Source organism: Pantherophis guttatus, chromosome 17 (genome assembly GCF_059756535.1).
Source record: "Pantherophis guttatus breed Tessera chromosome 17, ASM5975653v1, whole genome shotgun sequence".
NCBI lineage: Eukaryota > Metazoa > Chordata > Lepidosauria > Squamata > Colubridae > Pantherophis > Pantherophis guttatus.
In genome coordinates this window covers 5266243-5291949 of record NC_142079.1, presented here as the reverse complement: position 1 = coordinate 5291949, position 25707 = coordinate 5266243, and the positions used below count along the sequence as shown (strand labels likewise).

Genomic DNA, 25707 nt, shown 5'->3' with positions numbered 1-25707 from the left:
CATCAGTCATTATCTTCTCTCCTTTCCAATTTTTTGCAAATACAACCAGAGATGCTTTTTCAAGAGGAAACTGAACTTTCTGTTGTTTTTTTGCTCTGAAGACGTTTCGCTTCTCATCCGAGAAGCTTCTTCAGCTCTGACTGGTGGATGGTGGGGAATGGAAGAGTTTATACTCCTTGCAGACAGCTGATCATTTGCATCCTTTTAGCGAGGACTGGAAGCATACAACGCACACACCTACGCACAGCCCAAGCCTCAATTTTTTTGCATCCGCCACACATGTGCACACATGTATTCGCACACACACACACACACACACAGAGGTACACAGGCACACAAAGTCAAACTGAGGGGCTGTCTACATTTTGCATGCATAGCCTGAGATCTCAGATTTTCCAGTCAGTAATTTGGCTGATTGGGAACTGTGCAGGCAAAAGGAAAAGGATGGATGGGGGGATGGGGGATGTGCGGGGGCTGGGGGTGGGGGGTGGGGGAGAAGCAAACCAGGGAGAAGGATGGATGCATGATCAAGGATAGGTGGGGAGGGGGAACCTGAAAGGAGCGGTCCTGGAGAGGTGGCAGCTCTCCGATGGAGCCCTTTTAATCTCAGTCGTGTGGCCAGCTGTTTTTTAAATAAAACCTGCAGGTCCAGGCCTCACATCAGCTGCTGTTCCCTCCCCTTCTCTCCTCTAAATCTCATTTATTCCTCATTAACAAAATCACCTGTTGTTCGTCGAACTGGGACCGAGCTCTCGGACAATAAATTGGTCGGCAACTGTTGAGGGCCTGGGGAGAGGAAGAAGTAGAAGGGAGGAGGAGGAGGAGGAGAACAACAGCAATCTCAGAGAGCACCAAGCACCCCTCAAATTAAATCCAAATATTCTTCTTTATACTGGTAGCAAGAAACCTTTTTGTACCTTTAGGCCGAGGATCTAAAGGGATGGGCTTTTGGAAGAGTGGGAAAATGTTGGGGGAGGAGGAGGAGGAGGAAAAGAAAAAGAAGAAGGAGAAGGAGAAGGAGAAGAGGAGGAGGAGGAGGAGGAGATGAAGGAGGAGGAGAAAAGATGAAAAAGGAGGAGGAGGAAAAGATGAAGATGAAGGAGGAGGAGGAAAAGATGAAGATGAAGGAAGAAAAGGAGGAGGAGGAGGAGAAGAAGAGGAGGGGGAAGAAAAGATGAAGGAGGAGGAGGAGGAAAAGATGAAGATGAAGAAAAGAAGGAGGAGGTGGAGGAGGAGGAGGAAAAAGGAGGAGGAGGAGGAGGAGGAGGAGGAGAAGAAAAGAAGAAGAAGAAAAGAAGAAGAAGAAGAAGAAGAAGAAGAAGAAGAAGAAGAAGAAGAAGAAGAAGAAGAAGAAGAAGAAGAAGAAGAGGAGGAGGAGGAGGAGGAGGAGGAGGAGGAGGAGGAGGAGGAGGAGAGAGAGGAGGAGGAGGAGGAGGAGGAGGAGGAGGAGGAGGAGGAGAAGAAGAAGAAGAAGAAGAAGAAGAAGAAGAAGAAGAAGAAGAAGAAGAAGAAGAAGAAGAAGAAGAAGAAGAAGAAGAAGAAGAAGAAGTGGTGTTTCCAAGGGAAAGCCCAAGGCATATCATATGGTGGTAGTCCAACCCAGGAATGAATTAGGAATTTCTCTTATTTCTTCACATTTTCGGTTGCCTCATCTACCAATAGAGAATGAGGGCCTAAAGCATCTTAGCACACTTCTCTCCCTGTTCTTTAGCAATAAACCATATAGAAATAGGTCTTTCCACCCCCATCCCACCCCCAATTCCTCTCTGTTTTTACAGGTGTGGCATCTGTGCATTGCATCATCATCTTATAAAATGCCTGTCTCTCCCACGTTCTCTTTTCAAGAAATGTACGAGGAAGTGACTGCCACCGTTTCTCTGGTGGGAACGACGAATCTGTTATTACTGCTGCGAAATCACCACGAGGGAAAGAGCCAAAGGGATCCATTGGAGAGAAAGGGAAGTTTCCCTGCAATCTGTTTGGCTCGCCTGAAAAATCTTTTTTTCTTTAAAAGAAAAAAAAGTTCCCTGTTATTTTTTTTTTTTTGTAGCCGTACGCCCACCACCGTCCCAGCCCAAATCCAATACAGGTAGTCCTCGAACTCGCAACGGTTCATTTAGTGACCGCTCAAAGTTACAAACGCACTGAAAAAGGTGACTTAGGACCAAGGATGGGATACAGCCGGTTCATGAGAATTGCTCAAGTTTTCTTTCAATGCCAAGGAAGAAAGAAAGAAAGAAAGAAAGAAGAAAGGAAGGAAGGAAGGAAGGAAGGAAGGAAAGGAAGGAAGGAAGGAAGGAAGGAAGGAAGGAAGGAAAGAAAGAAAGAAAGAAAGAAAGAAAGAAAGAAAGAAAGAAAGAAAGAAAGAAAGAAGGAAGGAAAGTAGGAAAGAAGGTGTCAGACTTCGATGCTATCTCAAAAATAAATGAATTTCCAAACTGCCAATCTTTAAGGAAATCTTTTCTTTAATTGAGCACAGCCACCGGATCATGACTCGATGCGGACAAGACTGACCTTTTGCCCCCCCCAATCCCTCCCTTTCCGATCCCCAAATCTCTGCTTCTCATTGGCTATCTTCCAAGTCATTCTTCAGACTTCTTGTCTCGTCATTTCCCAGGAATGACTCCCCTCTTCATTTCCACGACAACCGGACATCAAAGGGATTTAGCAGGCAAAAGTTCAGAGCTTATCTCTCTCTTTCTCTCTCTGCTCTCTATGCCAGCGTCGAAACGCTGACAGAAGGAAAGAAAGAAGGAAAGAAGGAAAGGAAGGAAGGAAGGAAGGAAGGAAGGAAGGAAGGAAGGAAGGAAGGAAGGAAGGAAATATAGATATATATATTGGGGACCATTTGTATGAAATTCACCACCCACAAGCCTCCAGAATGGGATGATTTTGAATTGCAGGATTCCATCCGCCTTCTTGAAATACATACGTAAATGAACAAAAATTGACTCATCTGGTTAAGGAAAAAAGCACAATAACCTCATTTATTAGTGCCTGGAAACCCCTTATGGACTTTTTGCTAAAAGAAAAGAAAGGGGGAGGGGGAAAAACCGAACGTGTGATTTATGCGTTTGATGATTAGAAAGGGTAGACTATGGAAAGAAGGAAAATTATGTTATCTTTAGAGAGAGGAAGTCAAATATAAATGCATTTATAACTATTAAGAAGATCAGAAGCTGCCCCTTGGTAACCTTTTGTTCCTTTCTCTTCTCTTTTTGTTCTGATTGTTCCTCTTTCCTCTTTTCTTTTCTTTTCTTCTTTACTTTCTTATCGACTTGCTATTTTTATTCGTTTTCATTATTCCTTCTATAAAATGTGCATTGTTTTATTTTTTATTTATTTTTTATTTATTTTATTTTATTTTAGTTTGTATACCGCCCTTCTCCAACAGGACTCAGGGCGGCGAACAGCCACGGTAAAAAACAATATATAAAATTTAAAAGCAGTTTAAAAGACATTAAATAATTTTGGCCATCAATTGAAAACAACCCAGTTAAAACCAATTACAAATTAAGCCTTGATAGTACAGTGGTTTAGTGCACCCTGTCATTAACACAGCTGCCTGCAATTTCTGCTGGTTCGAATCTCTCCAAGGCTCAAGGTTGACTCAGCCTTCCATCCTTTCTAAGGTAGGTGAAATGAGGACCCAGTTTGTGGGGACAATAAGCTGACTTTGTATAAAATATACAAAAGGATGAAGACTATAGCTTAGCGCATTGTAAGCTGCCCTGAGTCTCCGGAGAAGGGCGGCATATAAATCAAATTAAAAAAAAAAAACCCGCAAGGATGGGGGTCAGGCTTGGTTTTGATCTTGCTAGATAGAATACATAGGGAAGAAGTGGAAGGAGGGAAAGGAAGAGGAAGAGGAAGAAGAGGAGGGGGAGGAGGAAGAAGCAGCAGAAGAAGGAGGAGGAAGAAGAAGAGGAAGAGGAGGAGAGAGAGAGAGAGAGACAGAGGGGCCCAAGGTCACCCAACTGGCTTTCATGCCTAAGGGGGAACTAGAACTCACAGTCTCCTAGTCGCTAGCCAAGACCTTACTCAGTACACAACACAATGCACCAAGGTGTAACCAGATGGGACGGGTCTGCCTAGCTAGCCTTTGGGCTCCCGTGCCCCCTACCTTCAAGAACCCCCCCCCACCGCACCCCACCCCACCCCAATCAAGTGAAAACCTAACCTAACCTAACCTCATCCATCGGGTGTTGTGGGAACGCAGCGTTCCATCTTTACGCGCGCACTGGGCAAACCGGTGGGCCTTGGGGAGGGCAGGCTGGGTCCTTCTGGCAGGAGCTTTTGGTGGGGGGGCGGAGGGAAGGGGACGCCGAGACCCCCACCCCACCGGCCCCGGGAAGCCCCCCTCCCCACCCCCGCCCCCGCTCGGCGTAATCTCCTCTTGCTATGACTCCAAGCGTCCCGCGCTCTGGCCGCGTCCCCGGTAGGCGCACCTTGCATGCGCGCCGACGGATCAGGAGCCCCGCGGCCATTAATCTCGGTGACAAACAGGACTCCGAAGGAATATTTGCACCCCGAAATGGAAAGATTAGGCCATATTTGTCAAGGCTTGGCGAGCTTATCGCCTCCCGAGCAGATGCTCTTCCATATTCATGAGCCGCAGGGAAGCGGCGAGCGGTCCCTCCCGGCCTTCCTGACTTTCAGCTGCGCAGGGAGAAGGGGACCGGAGAGGGCCGGAGGGCGGTCCGGCGGGAAGGATGGACGGACGGACGGACGGCAGGAATATTGGGGGCTGGGGTGTGTGAGTGTGTCCAAACCCGGGAGGTGAGCGAGGGGGAGAAAGTGCTGCAATGCTTGCTTGCTTGTTTTCCTCCCTCCCTCTCATCATTCTCACTTTCCTTCTTTTCTTTCCTTCTTCCCTTCCCTTTTCTTCCCTACCTCTCTCTCATCTTTCTTCCTTCCCTCCCCTCCCCTTTCCTCCCCTCCCTCTCCTCTCTCCTCCCTTCCCTTCCCTCCCCTCCCCTCTCCTCTCTCCTCCCTTCCCTTCTCTCCCTCCCTTTCCTTTCCTTTCCTTTCCTTTCCTTTCCTTTCCTTTCCTTTCCTTTCCTTTCCTTTCCTTCCTTTTCTTTTCTTTTCTTTTCCTTTCCTTTCCTTCCCTTTCTTTTCCTTTCCTTTCCTTTCCTTTCCTTTCCTTTCCTTCCCCTCTCTTCCCTTCCCTCTATCCTCCTTCCTTTTTCCTACAGCCACAACTCAGATTTACAGAGTGGTCAACAAATTTGCCAAATTTCAATGCCCCAAGAGTCACAGTTCCCAGATTTGGGATGCATTCGGTAAGGTAGCCCATTTGAGGGACCTTGGCTCAAAAGGTGTTGCCTTACCATACCACTATTTTGCCCAGTTTAAGGTTATACACAGACAGACAGGAGAAGTTGTTTACAGATGCAAGAATGTATGGTTAAGAAACTAGGGCTTAGTTGGAGAGGTAAACCTAGTTACCAAGAAGAGAAAGGACTTTATTATGGTAATTGCCCAGCTGGAAAAAAAAAAGTAAAGGAAAAAAAACCCCACAATTTTGTTTGTGAGACAGCAGATAGAATCCACAATAAAACCCAATAATTATAATTATACTGGAGTGGTCCAAGGAAGACAAATTTTATGAAAAATAAAGCAAAACGTAGCCATCTTAAGATAAATAAAATCACCGTGATCGGATTACAATGGCTTTCACATTTTCCAGTTTATAAGAAAATAGCTTAACAGGCCTGCTCTCTCAGAAGGAGGAGGAGGAGGAGGAGGAGGAGGAGGAGGAGGAGGAGGAGGAGGAGGAGGAGGAGGAGGAGACGGAGATGAAGAAGAAGAAGAGGAGGAGGAGGAGGAGGAGGAGGAGAGAGGGGGAGGAGAAGGAGGAGGAGAAGAGGAGAGGAGGAGGAGGAGAAAGGAGGAGGAGGAGGAGAGGAGAAGGAGAAGGAGGAAGAAGAAGAAGAAGAAGAAGAAGAAGAAGAAGAAGAAGAAGAAGAAGAAGAAGAAGAAGAAGAAGAAGAAGAAGAAAAGAGAGGAGGAGGAGGTACTTGGTTGATCCCTAGGAGGCTGGAAACAACCCATATCACCCATTAGCATCAGTCAATGATATTCGCGACACATTTTTAAATGTTCAGTTGACCGAGTTTCCTGTTTAATGAATAAAAGAGTGAATAATAATAATAATATAATCTCTTCCCCCCAACATTTGTGTTTGAAAACTGCTCTGAAGTGCTGGTGGAAAGAAAGTGGTGGAAACCACTCAAAATAAACCGACAAGTGGTTTGAAGCAGAAGGACTGTTAAAAGAAAAGAAAAAATTATTAGCAAGTCGGGGCGAGGGAATCTTAAGGCTGAATTTCCTGAGGGTCCAAATCTATTTTCCTTCTCCTCGAACTGTGTCTCTTTTGGCCACAACTTGTGTTTCTAAGAGAAGCTTTACTGAGCCAGGAGGATTGGCGGCCAGGAAGGACTCAAAGGCTTTTTGTGATGCCAAAACATGCTGCCAATAACTGTTGTCCCTCTAAAAAAAAAAGCGAAGGGAGTCCCATTCTCCATCTGAAGTGGCTTTCGGTCAGGCTCATTTGTGTTCCAGCTGACGTTGTTGTTGTTCCTTTATTCCTGAAGTGTTAGAATCCCACAAACACACACACATACTTGTTCTTTCTGGTTTGTTCTCTCTCCCGTGTTCATTTTCTCTCTCTAACTCTCTCATTCTCTTTCTCTCTCCGTCTTGCTTGTTCTCTTTCTCTCTCCTGTTCTCTTTTTTCATTCTCTCTTTCTCTCTCTTGTTCTCTCTCATTCTCTCTCTCTTTCTCTCATTCTCTTTCTCTCTCTGTCATTCACTCTCTCTTGTGTTCTCGTTTGTTCTCTCTCTCATTCTCTCCCTCTCTTTTCATTCTCTCTCCCTCATTCTCTCTTTCTCTCATTCTCTCTCTCTTGTTCTCTTACACATATTCTCTCTGTCTCTTGTGTTCTCTCTTGTTTGTTCTCTCATTTGTTCTCTAATTCTCTCCCTTTCTCTCTCTCTCTCTCATTCTCTCTCTCTTGTTCTCTCATGCATATTCTCTCTGTCTTGTGTTCTCTCTCTCTCTTGCTCTCTCTTGTTCTCTCTCTTGTTGTCTCTCTCTCTCTCATTCTCTCTCTCTTTCTCTCTCTCTCATTCTGTCTTGTTCTCTCACATGCATATTCTCTCTCTTGTGTTCTCTCTTGTTTGTTCTCTCTCTCATTCTCTCTCCCTTTCTCTCTCATTCTCTCTCAAGTTCTCTCTCTGATGCACACATTCTCTCTCTTGTGTTCTTTCTCTCTTGTTCTCTCTCTCTCTCTCATTCTCTCTGTCTTGTTCTCCCACGCACATATTCTCTCTCTTTCTCTCTTGTGTTCTCTCTTGTTTGTTCTGTCTCTCATTCTCTCTCTCAAGTTCTCTCTCTGATGCACACATTCTCTCTTTCTCTCTTGTTCTCTCTCTCTCTCATTCTCTCTCTTGTTCTCTCACACACATATTCTCTCTCTCTCTTGTGTTCTCTCTTGTTTGTTCTGTCTCTCATTCTCTCCCTCTAGTTCTCTCTCTGATGCACACATTCTCTCTTTCTCTCTTGTTCTCTCTCTCTCTCATTCTCTCTCTTGTTCTCTCACACACATATTCTCTCTCTCTCTTGTGTTCTCTCTTGTTTGTTCTGTCTCTCATTCTCTCCCTCTAGTTCTCTCTCTGATGCACACATTCTCTCTTTCTCTCTTGTTCTCTCTCTCTCTCATTCTCTCTCTCATTCTCTGTCTTGTTCTCTCTCACACATATTCTCTCTCTTTCTCTCTTGTGTTCTCTCTTGTTTGTTCTGTCTCTCATTCTCTCTCTCAAGTTCTCTCTCTGATGCACACATTCTCTCTTTCTCTCTTGTTTTCCCTCTCTTTCATTCTCTCTCTTGTTCTCTCACACACATATTCTCTCTCTCTCTTGTGTTCTCTTTTGTTTGTTATGTCTTTCATTCTCTCCCTCTAGTTCTCTCTCTGATGCACACATTCTTTTTCTCTTGTGTTCTCTCTCTCATTTTCTAACTCAAGTTCTCTCTCTCTCTTGTTCTCTCTCTCTCAAAGAGTGCCTATAGGGAAACAGAACGAACAAGCACATCTTGTTGGGGAAACCAAAAGAAAAGGCCCAATGATGGAAGGCTTCAAGTTTCTCAGCAGGCATCTCAGGGCACAAAGACACCCAAGAGACTCCTGCCAACTGGCTGCTGCCTCAGCCACGGAGGTGGGACTCAGCCAGCTGGCTGAACCCTTGCCTTGAACATCACTGGGCCTCTCTTAATAGCAAGTCCTCCAGAGCGTGGCATCAAAGGGAAAACAGCTCAGCAGATTTCAAAGGCAGCTCCTAACTTGCTTGGCTTTTGAGGACGGGGTGGAAAAAGAGATGTGCGATAGATGATCAGAGAGAGAAAATAAGGGAAGGGAAGGAGAGGAGGAGGGGAGAAAGGAGAAAGAAAAAGGGAATGAAAGAGGGGGAAAAGAAAATGGAAGAGAAAAGAAGAGAATGAAGGAGGAAAGAAGAAAGAAGAGGAAGTGAAAAAAGAAGAAAGAATTAAAAGGAAGAAGAGAAAGAGAACAGAACAGAACAGAACAACAGAGTTGGAAGGGACCTTGGAGGTCTTCTAGTCCAACTCCCTGCTTAGGCAGGAAACCCTATACCACTTCAGACGAATGGTTGTCCAAACTCTTCTTAAAAACCTCCAGTGTTGGAGCATTCACAACTTCTGGAGGCAAGTTGTTCCATGGATTAATTCTTCTAGCTGGCAGGGAATTTCTCCTTAGTTCTAGGTTGGTTCTCTCCTCGATTAGTTTCCACCCGTTGCTTCTTGCCTTGCCTTCAGATGCTTTGGAAAATAGCTTGACCCCTTCTTCTTTGTGGCAGCCCCTCAAATATTGGAACATTGCTCTTCTGACACCCCTTGTCCTTCTTTTCTCTAAACTAGCCAAACCCAAATCCTTCAACCGTTCTTCATATGTTTTAATCTCCAGGCCTTTAATCATCCTCTCTCTCTCTTTCCCTCTCTGTCTCTTGTTCTCTCTCTGTGTGTGTCTCTCTTATTCTCTCTCTCTCTGTGTGTGTGTGTCTCTCTCTCTGTCTGTCCTCTCTGTCTCTCTCTGTCTCTCTCTTGTTCTCTCTCTCTGTGTCTCTCCTGTTTCTGTCTCTCTCTGTCTATCTGTTTGTCTCTCTGTCTCTGTTTCTCCCTCTCTCTCCCTCTCTCTTTCTCTGTCTCTCTCTCTCTCTGTCTCTCCTCTGTCTCTCTCTCTTTCTCTGTCTCTCTCTCTCTCTGTGTCTCTCCTCTGTCTCTCTCTCTCTGTCTCTCTCTCTGTCTCTCTCTTGTTCTCTCTCTGTGTCTCTCCTGTCTCTGTCTCTCTCTGTCTATCTGTTTGTCTCTCTGTCTCTGTCTCTCCCTCTCTCTCCCTCTCTCTCCCTCTCTCTCCCTCTCTCTTTCTCTCTCTCTCTGTCTCTGTCTCTGTCTCTCTCTCTCTCTCTCTCTCTCCCACCATCTTTCCCCAGTCAGAGTCCCAGGCTGTGACAAGCAGCCTTTGGAGAAAGATGAATTGAAATGACACGTGCGCTTCAGCATGACTGCCACTGTGATACATGGAGAGCCGTCACTACCTTTCTGTAGTGAGCAATACAGATGAGGCACTGACCTCACTCACAAAGGGGTCAAGGACGTCAGAAAGACACAGCAGCTGGAACGGAGAGAGAGAAGGAGGAACAGAAGCAGCGTGAATCTCTCCTTTCCTTTACGGTTTGCACCCTTTCCCTTCTTCATCTCGGTTTTGGGCTTGGGAATACAGACTTTTGACGACAGTTGAGCCCCAAATCTCTGTGGCTAAGTCAGATGTTTGCAAAGTGTGTTTACGACCTTTCTTGCCGCCGCTGTTAAGTGAGTCATACGCGGTTGTTAAGTGAATCCGGCTCTCCCATTGACTAGGCCTGTCAGAACGTCGCAAAAGAGGAATCGCATGACACTGCAACCATCATAAATACGAGCCAGTTGTCGAGCGCCTGAATTTTGATCATAAGTGTGAAAAGCGATCATAAGACTTTCTTCTTTTCGGGGATGCTGTAACTTTGAACGGTCACTAAACGAAATGTTGGAAGTCAAAGACTAACTGTACGCCTGAGCAAGCTGATCACTCCTGGCTCACCTCTGCATGTCCCAAAATGGTGAGCACCATGTTATATGTCAGGATTGCACAGGTAGCCCCTGGAATCTTTAGGTATCACTATTAAAGGTAAAGGTTCCCCTCACACATATGCGCCAGTCGTTCCCGACTCTAGGGGGCAGTGCTGTTCTCCGTTTCAAAGCCGAAGAGCCAGCACTGTCCGAAGACGTCTCCGTGGTCATGTGGACGTCTCCAACATGACTTGGAACGCTGTTCCCTTCCCACCAAAGCTGGTCCCTATTTTTTCTACTTGCATTTTTTTTACGTGCTTTCGAACTGCTAGGTTGGCAGAAGCTGGGACAAGTCACGGGAGCTCCCCCCCCTCCGTTACGCGGCGCTAGGGATTCGAACCGCTGAACTGCCGACCTTTCAATCGACAAGTTCAGCGTCTTAGCTATTGAGCCATCGCGTCCCTGTGTCACTATTAGAAGCAGACAAATTTACCAAATCAGTAGGATAGTTCAGGCCAGCATTGATTCATCTCAAGGAGGCAGTGAGGCAATGTTTCAAAGTCACAGAGCAATGCAATTGGCCACAAGTAGGCACTTGATAGAATTTTGAAGCCTCCTCGAGGACTTCTGGTAGCCTGCTAGAAGACGTTGTGAAGGAAACTTTGGTACATCAAGAGGAGAAACTTCCTAATCAATCAATTAATCAATCAATCCATGGAAAGATTTGTTTCGAGAAGTTGTGGATGCTCCATCACTTTTTAAGAAGAGATTGGACAATCACTTGTCTGGAATGTTATAGGGCAGTGATAATTAACCTTTTTGAGTGCTGAAAGCGTGTACACATGAATGCACACGCGTGTGCCTGAACCCCCAAAATGGCCCATCAGTCTCCCACGATCTCTCCCAACTCTTGATATTCTAGGTTCTGTGACTTCATTATCTGGTATTTCAAACCAAGACCCCAAGCCGTAGCAGAAGGCATCCCAGCAGAAAGAAATGGGCTGAAATTGGACCACTCGCCACCAGGTGTTTAATAGATCAACTGAGTTGGAAGGGACCCTTGGAGGTCATCTAGTCCAACCCCCTGCTCAAGCAGGAAACCCTATATCGTCTCAGACAAACGGTTGTCCAGTCTCTTCTTAAAAACTTCCAGTGTTGGAGCCATTCACAACTTTCGAAGGCGACTTCTATTCCATCGGTCGATTGCTCTCACGGTCAGAAAATTTCTCCTTATTTCCAGGTTGAATCTCTCCTTGTTCAGTTTCCAACTGAAAAGTGTCGATGTTGTTATGTATGAAAATTTTGTAGGGAAGTGGGTGGAGACAGGTTAGTTTACTGATTGTTTAGTTTAAGAAAAGGGATGTTTAAGAGATATGCTTATGGGAGTGGAGGAAATGGATAGACTATGAGCATTAAAGACTATGAGAATAAATGTTAATTAGGATTTATTATATAGTTTTATAGTGGAAGGCTGCTTTGAAATGTTATATTAATATACATAAAAGATTAAACGTTAAATTAAGATTTATTATAGTCTTAAAGTGGAAGGTTGTTTTGAAATGTTATATTAATATACATATAAGGTTTGATTTAAGAGAAATAGGTATGGGGAGGAGAAAAAAAGGCAGATTATTGTTAAATGGGGAGTTATAATAATATTACTATGCTAAACTAGAAGTTATCACATAATGTTATAGTAGAATGTTATTTTGAAATGTATAGTAAAAGGGGGATATAATAATATTATTAGAGAGAAAGGGTCAGTATTTGGGGGATGGAGTAAGGGGATGGTAAAGTATTATATAATCTGTTATGAATTGGGATTTTACTTTGAAGAAGTCACAGGGGGAGGGGTGGAGAGGGGGGGTTAGGGAGAAGGGGGGGAGAAAAAAGGCGGGAAAATCTGTATTTGAAAAACTTTTTCAATAAAAAAAGAAAAAGAAAAGAAAAAAAGAAAAGTGTCGATGAGATGGGTAACTTTTGGGCAAGAACGGAGTGCGTGGGAGGAGTGGAAAGTTGCTTTTTTTCAACCGTGCCCTGCTTTCTCCTGGCACCTGCAGGTAACCGAACAGGACACCCAGAGCTAAGCCAGGAGAGGCACTCCGTGCAGAACTCTAGCAATGGCTTGGTTGCCATGACAACCAGCGCCAGGCCTTCGGTTGAGGAGAGGACACACCGGAGTAGGTGCTCATGCCTTATGCAAAAGGCTGCCACGGGTGCCATTCACAGCCCATTTGTTCCTGCCAAGGCAGAAAGAGTGGAGCTGTGGAAATCCTTGGCAGGCTCTGTCAGTCTCCTTCACATCTTATCAGATGGGGAAAGCCCCCCAAAAAGCTGTGAAGCGAGTAATTAATCTTGGCCGATAATGGAGGCGATGGAGGGAGAAGGGAGGGAGAGCAGAGAGGGGGATGCGGGGGTGGGGGGCACAGAGAACTCAAATTAATGCTGGGTTCAGGTTGCAGGATGCTTTAGCTGCTCCTAAAACCCTGGGATTTTATTTATTTATTTATTTTTTAAAAACAATTGGGGGTGCAGTTCTTTCCTTTCCTTTCCTTTCCTTTCCTTTCCTTTCCTTTCCTTTCCTTTCTTCCTTCTTCTTAGATCACCTCAGAGCAACAGGGGGGATTTAGCAAAGTTCTCCATCATCATTTTATCTCCATGGCTGGGGGAAGGGAAGAAATCATCATAAAGAATAATGATTCTTTATGATTAAAGAAAAAAGGGAGGGAGGGAGGGAGGAAGGAAGGAAGGAAGGAAGGAGGGAGGGAGGGAGGGAGGGAGGGAGGGAGGGAGGAAAGGAAGGAGGGAGGGAGGAAGGAAGGAAGGAAGGAAGGAGGGAGGGAGGGAGGGAGGGAGGAAGGAAGGAAGGAAAAGAAAGGAAAGGAAAGGAAAGGAAAGGAAAGGAAAGGAAAGGAAAGGAAAGGAAAGGAAGGAGGAAGGAAGGAAGGAGGGAGGGAGGGAGGAAGGAAGGAAAGGAAGGAGGGAGGGAAGAAGGAAGGAAGGAAGGGAAGGGAAGGAAGAAAGAAAGAAAAAGAAAGAAAGAAAGAAAGAAAGAAAGAAAGAAAGAAAGAAAGAAAGAGTATTCTTATTCTAAAAGCAAAGCAGAATTATCCCATTTTTCAGCCTCTCCTATTTTAGTTCAATCTTTACTAATGGTTGCTTTGGGGAGGATTTGGAATCGGAGGGGGGGTCTGGCTGCTTTTTTGTTTTTGGTTTAGTTTAGTTTAGTTTAGTTTAGTTTAGTTTAGTTTAGTTTAGTTTAGTTTAGTTTAGTTTAGTTTAGTTTAATTTGAAATTATGGGTGGGAATCAGTTGCTTGTCAAATTGTCATGTTGGAGAAAATGCTTGAGAGTCCCTTGAATTGCAAGGAGATCCAATCAATTGATCCTAAAGGAAATCTGTTGAAAGAAATGTCCTTCTGGGTTCAGTTCCAAGTGGGGAAAAAGACACTGGAAACTAGGGAAGGACAGAACCTGAAGCTGAATCTCAAATACTTTGGCCACCTATTTATTTATTTGTTTGTTTGTTTGTTTGTTGTTCTTAGTTGCGAAGTCATGTCAGACCCATCGCGACCCCATGGACAACATTCCTCCAGGCCTTCCTGTCCTCCACCGTCCTCCGGAGTCCATTTAAGCTCATGCCGACTGCTTCAGTGATTTCCATCCAGCCACCTCATTCTCTGCCGTTCCCTTCTTCTTCTTTTGCCGTCCAGCGTTCGAAGCATTAGGCTCTTCGCCAGTGAGTCCTTCTTTCTCATTAGGAATTTATAAATAAATTATAAATAAATAACTCTTCCAACTCTGTTATTCTATTCTATTCTATTCTATTCTATTCTATTCTATTCTATTCTATTCTATTCTATTCTATTCTATTCTATTCTAACATATTACAAAATATTATCCTATAGTATATAATAGATATACTATCCTGTAATATAGTAGTATTAGTAGAGTATAGTTGTCAGCACTAGAGTAAATGCACCTCGAAACCTGACAATAGTAACAAATTAGCTAGGATGTGACAGTTAGATAGTGTCATTGATGCAATGAACATGAATTTAAGCAAACGCCTGGAGAAAAGGGAGGATGGGGGATGGCTTGGCTTGCTGTGGTCCATAGCCATAAAGAGTAGGGCACAACTTAGCAGTTGAACAAGAGCAACAGGTCATATGTAAAGATGCAACCATCCTGTTGAAGAAGAGGCTCAAAAATGCCCTTGCCAAGGGAAGCATTTGAAGGAAGAGTTTTCAGAGCTCAATGAACCCCAGTAAAGAGAAGGAACAAAACAGCAGTTGAAGAGATTTAGCGACCAGGTTGAAGGAGACTTAGCTTCCTGTCCTTATCCATTTAAGAAAGGCAATTGGGAAGGAATCTCTCAGGCAGAACTTAGTATGCAAACATCCTCTCCCATAACACTGATCCTTCACACCACACGAATCTAAATCCCCAAACAGAAGAGAATGATCTGTGGCTCAAGGTTGAACAGAAGAGTTCTTGGTGCTCTCTGAGCTAAGAGAAGAAGGAGAAGGAAAGGGAGAGGAAGAAGGAGAGGGGGAAGGAGTGGGAGAGGGAGAAGAAGAGGGGAAAGGAGAAGGAGAGGGAGAGGGAGAAGAAGAGGAGAGGAAGGAGAGGGAGAGGGAGAAGGAGAGGGGGAAGGAGAAGGAGAGAGAGAAGGACAGGGAGAAGAAGAGGAGAGGAAGGAGAGGGAGAAGGAGAGAGAGGAAGGAGAGGGAGAGGGAGAAGAAGAAAGGAAGGAGAAGGAGAGAGAAGGGGAGGAGAGGAAGGAGTGGGAGAAGGAGAGAAAGAAGAGGAGGAGAGGAAGGAGAAGGAGAGGGAGAGGGAGAAGAAGAGGGGAAGGAGAGGGAAAGAGAGTAGGATTAACGCATTGTAAGCCGCCCTGAGTCTCCGGAAAAGGACGGCATATAAATCAAATCAAAAAAAAAAGGAGAGGGGGAAAGAGAGGGAGAAGAGGAGAAGAGGAAGGAGAAGGAAAGAGAGAAGAGGAGGAGAAGAAGGAGAGGAGAGGAAGGAGAAGGAGAAGGAAAGAGAAGAGGAGGAGAGGAAGGAGAAGGAGAGAGAGGAGAGGAGAGGAGAGGAGAGGAAAGGGAGGGAGAGGGAGAAGAAGGAGAAGAGGGAGGTGGAGAGGAAGGAGGAGGAGGAGGAGAAGAAGAAGTAGAAGAAGACAATCTCAGAGAGCACCAAGCCCCCCCGTCAAATTAACCCCAAATATTCTCTTTTCCAGGAAGAAACCTTCCCGTACCTTTATACCCAGGGTTTAAAGGGAAAAGACTTTTGGAAGGGGTGGGAAAATGTCACCCAGGCATAGAAAATAAATCCTTCTAAGAGATCATCCAATCCACTATGGTGGCCGGCCAGTTCTGGCAAAAGACCAGGTCGTCTCCAGACTTCCCTTCTGCTCCAGGGCCAAACCTCATCCAGGGTGATTGGACACCTGCTCTCCAAAAGACAAGGAATGGCCCCATGCAATCCCGAGCCCAGCTTGCCAAGCCCCCCTATTGTCTCCCCCCCCATACACACACACATACCCCTTTCTCTTCCTCCCCCCCTGGCAAAAAAAAAATATAAAACCCTCCCTGCTTTCCCCCCCCTCTGCACTCTCTCTCCCCGCCCCCCCTCAGCCCCCCATCCCCTCTGCCTGCTTCCAGCCTCTTTCCTAATAGCATCCTTTTCATAGAAACAAATTGTCCAGCTACGAACTGCACCTGAGGGCTTTTACCCTTTAACAAATAAGCTTTTAATTTTCTGCCAGAAGGACATAAGAGTGTAGGGTGGGCCAAGGGGAGAAAATCAATCACTCATCCGTCTTCATCATCCTTGCCTGGGGACCGTTCAGGCTGGCTGAATGCCCCACGGGGGAAACTGGGGTGAGAAAACGTGGGGGGGGCGGGTTGGCCAGTGGGGAGGGGGGTACACGGACGGACATGGCAAGACAGGGCAAGCCTAGTGGGGCTGCAGCCCGTCAATCTTTGCTTGCCCAGGAGGAGCAGAGAGGAAAATTGAGAGAGCCGGGACAGACCCTTCGTTTCCAGCCCCCCCCCATAAATCATCTTGGGGGGGGGGCTGAGAAATGGTCCTCTATTTCTCTTTAAAAAAAAACCATCTACCCACCCACCCAATCTATTACTCAATTGGGAAAAGGAAGCGGTGCTTTTCAGGTTCGGTTTTGAAAGGGAATTTTGAACAGGACCAGATTTGGGTGGAGTTCTCCTCTAAGAATTTTATGCGTGTAGAACAGTGGTTCTCAACCTTCCTAATACCACGACCCTTTAATACAGTTCCTCATGTTGTGGTGGCCCCCCAACCATAAAATTATTCCTAAAACCATTGAAAATATGTGTTTGCCGATGGTCTTAGGTGACCCCTGTGAAAGGGTCGTTCAACCCCCCCAAAGGGGTCCCGACCCACAGGTTGAGAACCACTGGTGTAGAATATGGAGTATAGAATATAAAACAACAGAGTTTGAAGGGACCTTTATTTTTTTTTATTATTTATTTATTTATTGAGTTATTGAGTGAGGGAGTGAGGGAGTGAGTTAGTTAGTTAGTTAGTTAGTTAGTCAGTCAGTCAGTCAGTTATTTTGTCAAGCATATATAAGATAACAGGTAAAAGTATAAACATAATTTGAATACATGAAAAGAGTAAGTAAAAAGGAATATTAGGACAGGGACGGTAGTAACCCAAGAGTGAAATCCAGCAGGTTCTGACAGTATCTATCTATCTATCTATCTATCTATCTATCTATCTATCTATCTATCTATCCATCCATCCATCCATCCATCCATCCATCCATCCATCCATCCATCCATCATCTCTACCTACTTACCTACCTACCTACCTACCTGTATATGTATATGTATAAAGGTAAAGGTTCCCCTCACACATACGTGCTAGTCGTTCCCGACTCTAGGGGGCGGTGCTCATCTCCATCTCAAAGCCGAAGAGCCAGCACTGTCCGAAGACGTCTCCGTGGTCATGTGGCCGGCATGACTCAACGCCAAAGGCGCACGGAAACGCTGTTCCCTTCTCACCAAAGCTGGTCCCTATTTTTCTACTTGCATTTTTTTTACCTGCTTTCGAACTGCTAGGTTGGCAGAATCTGGGACAAGTCACGGGAGCTCACCCCGTTACGCGGCATGAGGGTTTCGAACCGCTGAACAGCCAACCTTTCGATCAGCTGCCTTGGGCATTCCATGTTTGAAAGGAAAAACCAAATTAAACAAGCAATTCACTATGGGGAATTTTTATGTTTGTTTTTAAATCCAACCTACTCGGGATTTTTGCAGATACTAGCTTGTCTTTTAACTGGGACGTGGTGGCTCAGTGGCTAAGGCGCTGAGCTTGTCAATCGAAAGGTCAGCAGTTCAGCGGTTCAAATCCCTAACCACCGCGGCCCCTATGTATATGTATATGTATATGTATATGTATATGTATATGTATATGTATATGTATATGTATATGTATATGTATATGTATATGTACATCAGTGGTGGGTTTCAAAAATTTTTACTACTGGTTCTGTGGGTGTGGCTTGGTGGGCATAGCTTGGTGGGAGTGGCAGGAGAAGGATACTGTAAAATCTCCATTCCCACCCCACTCCAGGGGAAGGATATTGCAAAATCCCTATTTCCTCCTGATCATAAGTGCGTAAGATCTCCGACCTCCGGGTATTTCGTTGTGCACTCAAGACCCTGTTGTTCCGCCAGGCTGGGCTATCAGCATAACAATTTTAAATTGGGTTTTAAATTCTTGGGGTTTTAAATTGAGCCGAATTCATTTAATAATTTTAAATTATTTTAACTGATGTTGTCTTGTGTTTTTAATAGGCTGTACACCACCCTGAGTCCTTCGGGAGAAGGGCTGTATAGAAATAAAATTATTCTTATTCTTATTCTTATCATCTGAGACTTGGGAGGCAGAGAATTGATAGGGGCGGGGCCAGTCAGAGGTGGTATTTACTGGTTCTCTGAACTACTCAAAATTTCCGCTACCGGTTCTCCAGAACTGGTCAGAACCTGCTGAAGCCCACCTCTGACTTATCTATCATCGGTATAGAAATAAAATTATTATTATTATTATTATCATCATCTATCTATCTATCTATCTATCTATCTATCTATCTATCTATCTATCTATCTATCTACCTATCTACCTATCTACCTATCTACCTATCTTCCTTCCTACCTACCTACCTGTATATGTATACGTAGACGTAGACGTAGACGTAGATGTATATGTATATGTTAATGTATATGTATATATCTTCCTCCCATCTCCTGGCACCAGCTGAGGCTACTCCCTGTGGCAAAACCTTGTGTATGATTCCGTCGCCGTTGCTGCTGCCTCTTGGCATCCATATGAAAATAAGTGAGAAGGTTAATTAGATGTTTGCATCCAATTTTCTTCTTGTTTGTGAAACCAGCATTTCAGGGTAACCCAGATGCAGAGCCCCCTGCCCTTTTCCGCACGCTCAGTGAATTTTGCAGTTCTGCACAACTGCCTCACCTCGGTCGGGCTCTTCCATTAGCACGTAGGGCCGCCTCTTACCCAGTAATTACTCAGCTTCCCCTTCTTTTTAATATTCCTTCTGATTTCCTCTCCCTCCGTCCCTCCAACCCCCCCCTCTCCCCTACCCACACGGGAATTCCTGGCTCCCATACAGAATCCCTATCCCCAGGCTGCATGGGGATCACGCCGAAATACTACGCACGCCCCCCCCAAGCCCCCACCCCCAATAAGTTCCCAGCCATGGCAGCCTTGTGGTTAGAAAGATGCAAGATACGGGAGCCAGGCAGGGAAAATGCTGTCCTTTTTTATCTAATTTCATTGGCAGGTTTACATTTAATGGTATTTATTTTATATTTATATTAATCTGGTAAACCAGGAAGGAAAGAACTACTATAGAGATAGAGAGGCTGGTGAGATGGTCTCAGCCAGTGGTGAAATTCACATTTTTTTTTTACTACCGGTTCTGTGGGCATGGCTTGGTGGGTGTGGCTTGGTGGGCGTGGCAGGGGAAGGATATTGCAAAATCTCCATTCCCACCCCACTCCAGGGGAAGGATACTGCAAAATCTCCATTCCCACCCCACTCCAGGGGAAAGACACTGCAAAATCCCCATTCCCTCCCCACTCCTGGGGGAAGGATACTGCAAAATCCCCATTCCCTCCGCATTCTGGGGCCAGCTAAAGGTGGTATTTGCCGGTTCTCCAAACTGCTCAAAATTTCCGCTAGAACCTGCTGAATTTCACCCCTGGTGTCCGCCTTGCGAGGTAGGCCAGATGACTAGCATACACCCAGTAGGACTAGGTCTCATTTCATTGGCAAGTTTACATCTAATTTCATTGGCAAGTTTGCATCTCATTGTATTTATTTTAGATTCATATTATTCATTGTATATTTATATTTTATATTGTTTTATGCATTTATTTATTATTTTATGCATTTATTGTTTATTTTATTTGTTTATTTTTATTTTATTTATTTTACATGTATGGATTTAACATATATATTATTTATTTATTTTGCTTTATTTATTTTATTCTTTATTAAAGTATACATCTAATTTTATTTGTTTTATTTAATTTTTTTTTATTTTATAACCTGTTTCCCTGAAAATAAGATCCAACTGGAAAATAATAATCCTAGCATGATTTTTTCAGGATGCTCATAATACAAGCCCTATCCCCCAAATAAGCCCCAGTTAAGATTGTCAGCCAGATGGATGCATTTAGTACCGTATTTCCCCCAAAATAAGACCCAACTGGAAAATAAACTTTATTTTGCAAGTTTACATCAACAGAGTCTTGGAAGTCAAAAAGCACATCCGTTCCCCACCTTGCGAGTCTAAGAAACTAGGGAGGGTCTCTCTCTGGCCCAGGCTGATCATCTCCTTCAACGGTGGTGGTGGTGGGGGGCAGCTGGAGGGTTGGGAAGGTCTATGGCCATGATGGCGAAAATATGGCATGTGTGCCATAGGTGGCACATGGAGCAATATCAGTGGGCATGCAAGCTCAGCTCCGGCGCCCGCCAGCTGATTTTCAGGCCTTCTGGGCCCATCAGAAGTAGGGAAACAGGCTGTTTCCTGCCTCTGGAGTGCCTGGAGGGGGTGGGGAAGGCTCATTTTTTGCTCTCCCCAGGCTCCAGAGCCTCTCTAGGCAAAAATGGCCTTCCCAACAAAGGCCCTCCAGAGGCCGGAAATGGCCCATTTGCCAACTTCCAGTGGGACCGGAAGGCCTGTTTTTTTGCTTTCCCCAGGCTCCAGAACCTTCCGCTGGCCATAACTACCGTTTCGCCCGAACTGATCCGAACCGGCTGAATCCCCTCTCCTCTTGATTGGGAGATACATTGGTGTCTCACATTCCAAAGATCCCCTCATTCCGCAAAGGCTAAAAACCCAGGTGGCCTCCTCCATTTTATCCCCATTTTAATTTGGGGTGGGAGGAGGGGAGCTCCTCAGGATTATTTTGCAGCAGAACAGACGGGCAAAAAAAAACCCCTCCCTCCTTTTGAAGATGAAAGCCGCAAACATCCGGCAAGGATTAAACTTCTCCGGAAGTGTTTTTACGCGATTACCGCAGAAGGAGCCGAATGAATTCCTTTGCGTTTCCAAGTAATTCCAGTTCTCTACGTGAAAACCCAGTGGGGGAAGGGCAGAGGAGAGGGGGGCCGTTGGGGGAGAAGAGATAATTGCTTCTTATGATACTCTAATGGCCGTGCTATTTGCAGCAGATTAAACTCCAATCCATAATGAGGCCTAATAACTTCACCGGTGTCACGAAGCAGAGAGCATGGATCCCCCTAGCAAAGGAGAAGGTTGGGAAGCGGAAATGACTTAGACCGGGGGGGGGTCCCACCACTACCACCCCCACCTTGTTTGAGTTGTCTGCTATTTTGACAAGACAGGTTGACTTCTGGTTGGGGGTGTGGAGGAAGGTCCCTTGGGACAGGGGTGTCCAAACTCGATTTCATGGAGGGCCAGATCAGGGTTGGGTTTGGCCTGGGGGGGCTGGAGGGGGGCATGGACAGGGTGGGCGTGACATGGGAGTCATGTTGGAGGCACCTGTGGCTGCCATTGCCAAGTGCTAAGGCAGGACTTCCCTGACACCCTTCCTCATGCTCATTATAATCTCTTTCCTTCTTTCCTTTCTTCCTTCCTTCCTCCCTCCCTCCCTTTCTTCCTTCCTCCCTCCCTTCCTTTTCTTCTTTTTCCTTCTCTCTTCATTATAATCTCCATCCTTTTTTCCTTCCTTCCTTCCTTCCTTTTCTTCTTTTTCCTTCCCTCTTCATTATAATCTCCTTCCTTCCTTTCTTCCTCCCTTCCTTTTCTTCTTTTTTCTTCCCACTTCATTATAATCTCCATCATTCTTTCCTTCCTTCCTTCCTCCCTTTTCTTCTTTTTCCTTCCCTCTTCATTATAATCTCCATCCTTCTTTCCTTCCTTCCTTCCTTCCTTCCTTTTCTTCTTTTTCCTTCCCTCTTCATTATAATCTCCTTCCTTCCTTCCTTCCTTTTCTTCTTTTTTCTTCCCTCTTCCCTTTCTTCTTTTTCCTTGTCCATCCGTTCTCATCCTACCATCCAGCTAGGACCAACCAGTTCCAGCTACTTCTGCATTCATAGAACACAGAATAACAGAGTCGGAAGGGGCCTCGGAGGTCTTCCAGTCCAGCCCCCTGCTCGAGCAGGAGACCCTACATCATTTCAGACAAATGGTTGTCCAGTGTCTTCTTGAAAGCCTCCAGTGATGGAGCACCCACAACTTCTGAAGGCAAGTTACTCCGTTGGTTGATCGCTCTTCGCCGTTAGGAAATTTCTCCTTAGTTCTAGGTTGCTTCTCTCCTTGGTTAGTTTCCAACCATTGTTTCTTGTCTTGCCTTTTGGTACTTTGGAAAATAGTTTGACACACACAGAGAGAGAAAGAGAGAGAGAGAGAGAGAGAGAGAGAGAGAGAGAGAGAGAGAGAGAGAGAGAGAGAGAGAGAGAGAGAGAGAGAGAGACCTTCATCTTTGTATTAGACCCTCAGATATCGGAACAGTTCATTTCAACAGTTGGCCAAATATTCAATTCTGTCTTTGTGTTCATTTGCCTGAAAGCATAGTATACAGTTGCTACTAGGTCACAAAATGACGTGAGCAAAGCTTGGCTATCTACAGCAAACCAGATGTTGCTGAAGCCCATCAGCCAGGCTTCCAATGGTGACGGCAGATGCAAACAGCTGGGAAGCTTTTGCAGCTAAAGTCGTAGAAAGCCAATATTTGTATAGCAGCGTGGATGGGTTATTTCTCTTCATTCAAGAGTCCCTCCCCCCTTCTCCTTCCTGGGATGTTATCAAAAAGATTTTGTTTTCTCTCTTCATTTTATTATCTGCTGGCTGGGGAATTCTGGGAGTTGAAGTCCACAAGGCTTAAAGTTGCCAAGGTTAGGCACGCCTGATGTAAGCACAGGCCTGGTGGCTCAGCAGACTGATAGCATTGTGATTAACACCAGCTGCCTGCAATTACTGTAAGTTCGAATCTCACCAGGCTCAAGGTTGACTCAGCCTTCCATCCTTTCTAAGGTAGGTAAATCGAGGACCCAGTTTGTGGGGGCAATAAGCTGACTTTGTATAAATATACAAAAGGATGAAGGCTATTGCTTAACGCAGTGTAAGCCACCCTGAGCCTCCGGAGAAGGGCGGCATATAAATCAAATTAAAAATAAATAAATAAGAGGGAGTGCTGGATCTTGAATCAGGTTTGGGAAAGGTCTACCAGATGATGGAGCTTTCTCAACCTTGGAGGAGATACGTTACCAGAAACGTTTCCCATATAGATAGATAGATAGAATTCTTTATTGGCCAAGTGTGGTTGGGCACACAAGGAACTTGTCTTGGGTGCATACGCTCTCAGTGTACATAAAAAGAAAAGATACACTCGTCAAGAATCATAAGGTACAACACTTACTGATAGTCATGGGGTACAAATAAGCAATCAAATCCTACTAGGAAATGATCAATATAAATTGGAAGGATACAAGCAACAAAGTTACAGTCATACAGTCATAAGTGGAAGGAGATGGGTGGTGGGAACAATGAGAAGATTAATAGTAATGCAGACTTAGTGACTAATTTGACAGTATTGAGGGAATTATTTGTTGAGCAGAGTGATGGCGTTCGGGGAAAAAACTGTCCTTGTGTCTAGTTGTTCTGGTGTGCAGTGCTCTATAGCATCGTTTTGAGGGTAGGAGTTGAAACAGTTTATGTCCAGGGTGCGAGGGGTCTGTAGAGATTTTCACAGCCCTCTTTTTGACCCGTGCAGTATTCAGGTCCTCAATGAAAGGCAGGTTGGTAGCCATGGTTTTTTCTGCACTTTGAATGATCCTCTGAAGTCTGTTTCTGTCTCGTTGGGTTGCAGAGCCAAACCAGACAGTTATAGAGGTGCAGACTCAAACAACCATATCAACCAACATTTCAACAATCAAAGTAAAAAAAAAAGAACCATTCCTGTTGTGTATTTTTAACAACTCGATTGCACACTCTGAGGATGAAGGGAATTCTGCATTGGTGGGGTGGGGGTTTACTAAGGGGAAGAGGACGTATTTATGATTACTCATGATGGCTGAAGCTAAGCTATGCATGTTCCATTTCTGGGGACATGGTGAAAGTCATAGAGTCATAGAAGTATAGAATTAAAAGGGACCCCAGGAACATGTAGCCTAATTTTTTGCAGGGTTCAAGAAAACCAGTCAAACAATTAATAAGTACCTGAGGACCGAAATTTCATTTATTCATTTATTTATCAAATTTATAGAGCCGCCTGACTGACCGAAGGTGACTTTGTCTCATCTCAGTCTTTATTTTTTGGGGACAGAACATCTCAAGTCTCTTCCTTCCTTCCTTCCTTCCTTCCTTCCTTCCTTCCTTCCTTCCTTCCTTCCTTCTTTCCTTCTTTCCTTTTTTCCTCCCTCCCTCCCTCCCTCTTCTCTTTCTTTCCTTCCTCCCTTCCTCCCTCCCTCCCATCCCTTCCTTCCTTCTGCTCTCCTTTTGACTTTTCTTTCTTTATATCTCTTCTTCTTTCTCTTTCTTTTTCTTTCTGTCTTTCTCATTCCTTCCTCCCTCCCTCTTCTCTTCCTTCCTTCTTTCTTTTTCCTTCCTTGCTCCCTTCCTCCTCTCCTGCCCTCTCTCCCTCCCTCCCTCTCGCCTTTTGACTTTTCGTTCTTTTTGTCTCTTTTTCTTCTTTCTCTTTCTCTTTCTTTCTTTCTTTCTCATTCCTTCCTTCCTATTCTCTCTCTTTTCTTCTATCTTCTTCTCCCCTCTGTTTCTCCATCATCTTTTATGTTTCTCTCTCTCTCTCTTTCATCTCTCTCTCTCTCTCTCTCTTTCTTTCTGTCCCCCCCTTCCTTTTTCCATCCTGCTTACCTCTTCCCCACATCTCAGTCCTTTGAGGGATATCAAGGGCAGAGCAGAGAAGGGTTACCTGGAGAAAAGAGTTGCTAGGCAACCAAGCCCACCCTCCCCACCCCCAAGGAAGCGCCAGAAAGCCCAAATTGGTTCCAGCCATGCAACCAGATTAGCATATTAATGAGGTTGTAATTTCTCCTGGAATTGTCTGGCTGTGTACGTTTGCTCGGTTATACGGGCTGGCCCAGGAGTTTGCTATGCAAATAAACTGGTTTTTACAGGCCACGGCTTAATTAACTCATCAAGTTCATCTCCTCAACAAAAAACGAGAATGAAACAAAGACAGAATGATACTAAAAAAACGATCATAGGCCTCTGTTCTTTGGTTTCCCTTGGATTTTAAAAAAAAAACCACTCAAGGTTGCTTCCCCTCCCTCCCTATTTTCTCTTGCCAAAAAAAGAGTGGGTTTAGGGTGAGGGTCTCCTTGGGTTGATCCCAACATTCCACAACTAAATAAAGGAGGAGGAGGAGGAGGAGGAGGAGGAGGAGGAGGAAGAAGAAGAAGAAGAAGAAGAAGAAGAAGAAGAAGAAGAAGAAGAAGAAGAAGAAGAAGAAGAGGAGGAGGAGGAGGAGGAGGAGGAGGAGGAGGAGGAGGAGGAGGAGGAGGAGGAGGAGGAGGAGGAGGAGGAAGAAAAGAAGAAGAAGAAGAAGAAGAAGAAGAAGAAGAAGAAGAAGAAGAAGAAGAAGAAAAAGAAGAAGAAGAAGAGGAGGAGGAGGAGGAGGAGGAGGAGGAGGAGGAGGAGGAGGAGGAGGAGGAGGAGGAGGAGGAGGAGGAAGAAGAAATGGAGGGGAGAAAGTGTTTTCTGAATTTCATGGAAGCTCCTGCCAGTTTTGATGGCAGGATGATCGCAGATGTTATTTTTGGGATGGAGGAAGGCAAGAAATTGGGTTCCTGCGAGGCAAGAATTCTCCCTCCGTATTTAGGATTTGCTGGGGATTTTTAAAATTAATCCCCTAACTTCACCCCCCCCCACACTTCCCTTCCAAACAGGATAGACTCCCAATTTGATTCATGAAGCCCCTCTGAAAAAGATCAGTTTTAAACTGAGTGGGGGGGGGGAAATCAGCATCTTCAGCTGAGCAGAGAACAGGAGGAAAAGGAAGAGAAGAGAAGAGAAGAGAAGAGAAG

General features: G+C 45.0%; 1 pseudogene; it reads left to right on the top strand.

Annotated features, from left to right (window-relative positions):
- Positions 1 to 4534: 4534 nt before the first annotated feature.
- Positions 4535 to 25522, top strand: LOC148111661 (uncharacterized; annotated as a pseudogene).
- Positions 25523 to 25707: the final 185 nt, after the last annotated feature.